General features: G+C 26.2%; 2 non-coding genes across 2 annotated transcripts; one reads left to right on the forward strand and one right to left on the reverse strand.

Moving 5' to 3' along the window:
- Positions 1-1,720: 1,720 nt before the first annotated feature.
- Positions 1,721-1,792, reverse strand: TRNAR-UCU (transfer RNA arginine (anticodon UCU)). The gene has a single exon. It is a non-coding gene; the product is annotated as a tRNA-Arg (tRNA).
- A 3,916-nt stretch (positions 1,793-5,708) lies between these two features.
- Positions 5,709-5,780, forward strand: TRNAE-UUC (transfer RNA glutamic acid (anticodon UUC)). Its single transcript has one exon. It is a non-coding gene; the product is annotated as a tRNA-Glu (tRNA).
- The last annotated feature ends 378 nt before the right edge of the window (positions 5,781-6,158 follow it).

The following is a 6,158-nucleotide window of genomic DNA, read 5'->3' on the forward strand; positions in this document are numbered from 1 at the left end:
ATTTTCTTGATTAATTATGAAATACAATTTAACCTAACATTTTATTGATTTTATATGCTACGATACGAATCTCTATAATTCAGATTTTCTTGGCATGAATTATTAAGATAAAAGAAATATGATCATATGCTTTTATTTTTTCTGTTAATCGAAATAAATATTTTTCTTGTGTTTTGTATATGTATTAGAGCCGGATAAAAAATATACACGAATTTATATGTGCTGAATATTTATAATAAACGATTTAAAATTTTCTAGTACCTAAAAAATTATTGTGGTTTTTTTATATTTATCTGTAAAGGACGAAAATCAAAAGATTGTGTGTGATATTTTAATAAAAAATTTATGTGGTGTTTATTTATATATAAATAAAATTAGACAGCTTCTATTAAAATATTAAAATATCCAAAATCCTCAATTGAGAATATAAAATTACTCAGTGCCTCTATTAAAATAAAAATTCATTTGATACATTTTTGTGCAAAAAACAAGTTTTTGCGAAGTTTTTTATAATATATTACATCTAAGGGGTTTTATATATAATTGAATTATTTAATTGATTATTTTGGATATAAACTTATTAAGGTCTTTTTTTCATAGAGAATAATTTGAATAGTGTACCTTTTAATATATTTAATAGGGTTCTTTTTATAAATATAAATCCAAATAAGTGGTTTTTTTAGATCCAAATCAATTTTGTGCTTCTATTTCTAATAAATTATGGAATTTTTGTATAAATACAATAAAAAGAATTTTTATTTGAATGTAATTCATTTTTGTGCTTCTATTAAAATATAGAAATATTATTAGTATTGATTTGAAATACCAATAATATCAATACATGATTATTTGTACCAGTTAGATTGAACTATAAAGCTTCATAAGAGGTTTTATATATTTCTAAATTATTTAGCTGACTATATATAGATAGAAAGTTATTACGGCTGTTTTTTTCATATAAGGTAATTTATGTGGGTTAAATTAAAGGTTTTTTTAAATTTATGATAACTTAAAATATATAATCTCAAATTATATTATTGGAAAAAATTGAAATGATTAGTAAAAATATTCGTATAAAAATAGATCACAAGACAAAATTCCTTTATTTATAGAATATTTCAAAAATAACTAATATCATAAGTATTAGAAATGTTTGTGATTATTGTTGACTACTTTTTTTCATTTATAACACAATTTACCGATGCTCTTAGTTCGTTTTTTTATTATTTAATAATTTTACGTAAGATGAAATTTCATTAAATTATTTTTTTCAAATCATAAATTTTTTTTCTAATTACTATCCAATTTTTTCTATGACTTTATTACTATTAAAATTAATTCGAAGAAGCAATCAGCATTCTAAGATCTCACATCATAAAAATATCTTGGATTTATTGATTATATAACTACCATAAACAATCTATGAATAATTGTATCAAAATTAATAAATAAACATTAAATATAATCCTCAAAATACACATACAAAAATAAATATTTTTTTATAGTCCAAATTTTGATTTTTACATGTGCTTTTCGTTAAAAATATATTTATTTTCCCTTGTGTTGTGTAATATTCCCAATAGCAGACCACGTCTAAATTGATAAAATTGATAAAAAGAAGCATAACCCAGAAATAGATAAATCTAATCTTTGCCATTGTGATATTACTTATTACGAGATTATAATATAAAAACTGTGGTCAATAAAATTACTAAAAGAACGCTCCAACGGGGACTTGAACCCCGAGCCTTTTGATTAGAAGTCAAACGCGCTACCATTACGCTACTAGAGCTTAATACACGCTAATCAGCATAATATAAATTTTATAAAAATGCGTTCACTATACTACGAATATAATTATATGTTTACCTCACAATTGTCTATTCATATCAAGCAAGACTTATATAAATGACATTAGTTTAGGCTGAACATCTTGATATTGTATTTTTTCTGTGCTTGCTTTTATGACATTTTGCATTCCTTAAAGGTAGAAAGTAAATATACCAAAAATAATAGTTCTAGAAATTAAAAAAATCCAAGAATTTCGGTATTATTAAATACAATATTCATCTATATGTTAATTTTTGATTTGAATTTTATATTTTGTCAAACAGATTTGTGATACAATCAACCAAAGATGCTTCATCAATACTTTTATATCTCTTTCTCGGGTGCATCCGTATCCATACCCCATCTTCTCTCAGATTTATCGGTTCAAGAGTATTTATCAGCATAGAGTTATTATTAAATTTATGTCATTTTATTTAAGAATGAAATAATATTGTAAAAGAATAATCAAGATTACAAATTATTAATGAAATGATTATAATATGTTAAAAATAGTATCTATAAACTTTTAGATTTGTAGAAAACATATTTATATAAACTAATTTGGCGAACAACATGAGTTATGATTTTTATAGATAATTAAGACAATATGTGCTAATAAACGTATGCTATTCACGTAGTAAAATGGTATTTTTATCTTTAATTTCAAATAATAATATATTGCTAGGAACCAGACTTCTTATTAAATGTTCAATTTAAGGTTTATATTGGTTTATTTAAATTTCAGTAGAACCCTTATATAGATTAGGAAAGAAATGCGATAAACTTAGATTAGTAATCCATTCATTTAAAGTAATAATTTTTTTATATCAGTATATAAAAGTTAAAAATACGATAAACTTAGTCTGGTAATTCATTCTAAAAATAAACAATTTTATATATTCTGTATACAAATGTTAAAAATACGGTAAACCTTGTTGATAATCATTCTAACAAAGTAATAATTTATTTTATTCTGCAATTAAAAGTTTAAAATACGATAAAACTAGATGTGATCTATCCTAAAAACAACCATAAAATATCTCATGTATATAGTAGCAGTATAAAAAAGTATAATTTAATTTAGCTTTATTTTAGTGCATTGGGAATTTAAAGTATATAGATAGCATCATGGCCGTCAGAAATACAAATACAAGAACAGCAGGACCGTAGAGATCATCATATGGTCCAGGATCTCTAACCCTGATTTTCCCCGCACGCCAGAAATAAAGATAAAGGGCATAAATAGCAAAAATAGCCGAAGTAATAATAAAAACAATTCCACTATACTTAGCTCTTGTATCCCCTAGCCCCATCATAGCAGTACCAATACCTCCAATAAAGATAGAAAAATGTAACCAACTCAAAAAAGTTCTTTCATTTGCAAAAAATACCTTTGGTTCGACTCTTACAGGAATAGCAATCCGTTTATCGTCGATTTCCATGTTCATAATTCTGCTAGAATCCGTCATATCATTTTCATTCCCTGTCAAAATTTCTAAATGATTATTTTTCCCAATATTTATTTTATTTTGATTAGATGGAATATCGATGATAATTCCATGATTACCAAACGTTTTTTTTGATTGATTTTTATATTCTCTTCTTATTTCTGTGTTCATTTGTGGAAGCCAGTATGGAATATCTTCTATTTGTGGATACAGTATAGAAGTTCCATGAATAAATTTTGAAAATTTATGAACGTGTTCGATTAAAGAAGAGTTCAATAAATCTTCTATCCATTTGGGTTTTGTCTCATCTAGTGATTGAAGCTTTATTTCTAAAATTGCGTATGGAAATCTTACTATATCTTTTTTTTTGAGATTATAAAATGGATACTCACAATCTACATCTTTTCTTCTCCAATTAGTTACTATACTATCAAACCCCCCTGTACATTCTTTTATCATGCAAAGCGACGTGTCTAAAGATACTCTTACTTTTGCCGAATTGGGTTGTTGAAACGCTGTTCTTTTATAGAACGTTCTGGTCATTGGTCTCAGCTTCTTATTGATTATATTGTTTTGGATTTCGTTATAAAGAACATAAGTGTCTTCTTTTTCATCATCATTACTTAATAATGCTTCAACGTCTTTCCAAACATTCTTTCCATGAATATAATCATTTACTTTATTTTCTGGAATCTTAAATCTAAGCTTTTCAGATTCTTGGCCTGTCCAATCTTCTTCGTGCCTCTTTCTTTCAACAAAAACATTGGTGGTCATTTTTCTCGTATACCATCGAATCCTTATTGCTTCGGCGCCTTGAGTCTTTCTCAATCTTCCTTTATATAGATCAAAATCACAATTATCGAAATAAACACTAGAAATACACGTATCGTGATTCTTATGGTCCCAGCTATGATAAGGACTCACAACATCATTATCTTCCGAAAGAATATTGCTACTAAGATTTTGTTGAGTAACCAAACTCGAGGAAACGCTCTCATTCTTTTTTAAAGCGCATGAATCATCTTTATTTGTAAAAACATAAATGGGAAGATGCTTGAGAATCTGGCATTTAAGTTGCATAAGATTTTCTCTATGTACCCAATACTTATTCGTCTTTCGTATGAATTTTTGTCCACTAATACTACCCCCACTTTTTTCTATGTCACGATGTGTACTTGTTAAAGAAATCTTACTGATTCTGTACAGAAGTTCGTTATTGTTTTCAAGTTCAAGAATTTTTCGTTTCAACTTTCCTTTATACATCGGTCTTAAAATATACTTAGTTGACTTATCATGTCGCTTTAAAATCTTATTAAATCCTACTATATTCGTATTTATAAACTCAGAAAGCTGGCTAATGTCATCTTTTAACTCTTTATTCCGAAACTTAACTTCTTCTTGTAATTCAAAACTACCATCAACAACATCAAAAAAAACCGCTTTTGCATCTCGTTCAAGTTCCATAGACCTTCGTGTAAACTCACCTTGCTTTACACTTACAAAATCCCATACGCGTCTCATCTCAGCATCTAACTCAGTAACAAAATTATGCTCGGTATCGTCATTATAATCGGGTGCTTCTTTTATTATTTTTCTTAAGCGCGCATAATCAATGTAATAGTATTGGAGACTCGGATGCTTGTGTTTGTTCAGGTAATCTTCATATTTCATGGTTTGAATGTTGTCTCAGTGCTTATATATCAACAAAGAAGTGTGTTTGAGATTGCACTTATTGTTTTGATTCTCGTATAAAATGATTAGATACTGTTACATGAATGATCCTAATTTATAAATAACCAACTTACCGTATATATTTCTTGATCAAAATAATATGTATGAATTTGGTATTGCAGTGATCTTATAACTTGCAAAAGTTTTACATAATTAATCAATGATAGATAAATATCAAATGATCTGTTTCTGTTTTAAAGATACAACAATAGATAAGAAAGTATACTAGAGAAAGTTATAAAATGTTTATAATTAGAATATAAACTAAAAAATATATATCTAATGAAAATAGATGCGTATTTAGCAAAATAGATGATTAAAAAACCAAGATAGGTAAATTTCAATGAGAAGATTAAAATTTTCAATATTTAAAAATTTAACAAGACCGGGATGATTTTTTTTATAAACTATGTTTTTTAGCTTTGAATGATGCTTGAAAAGAGTAGAGATATCGAAGAAAGTGTAAGAGAGAGGATATAGCAAAGATTAGATATGATGGTTCCCGGGAAGTCAATCAAGCTAAGCTGGAAGAAAAAAATTTGAAATTTTTTATAAAAAATACTTAACTTTGAATGATACTTTTAAGAACTAAATTTAGTATACGAAGGGGTAATTAAAATACCACAGATATTTTATTCATATATATTGATTTATTATTTTATGTATTAAATATATATTATAATAAATCAAATTTATTAATCCCTCTTAGTCCAATGGTTAGGATATGTGACTTTCACTCCCAAGGTCCGGGTTCAATTCCCGGAGAGGGAATCGTTTTTAATCTGAAACAAATGCATGGTCTATTACCATATATACCAAATACAACATTTACATGCAAAGAGGCAATTTTAAAGACAACTTATAAAATTATGCGTCTTCCCCCTTATAAAATTTCCGATATTTAATTGTTTTATTAAATCTGTTAATATTTGGTTTAAATTATTTTAAAATCGATATTGTTTTATCAATTCATAAATTTGCATGAAACTTTCAATCTTCAAGTTTGCTGATTAAACATCTGTAGTCCATGTACTTTAAAAAATTTCCTTATTTTTTACAGAACTATGCTCTATTGTAAAATATTTACTAATATCATAAAAAAACAAATCGAAAAAAAATAAAAAACCTGGTAGTCAATTCAAAAATATA

This window comes from Rhyacophila brunnea, unplaced genomic scaffold, assembly GCF_057557595.1.
Source record: "Rhyacophila brunnea isolate RB1 unplaced genomic scaffold, BYU_Rbru_1.0 scaffold_106, whole genome shotgun sequence".
Classification (NCBI taxonomy): Eukaryota; Metazoa; Arthropoda; class Insecta; order Trichoptera; family Rhyacophilidae; genus Rhyacophila; species Rhyacophila brunnea.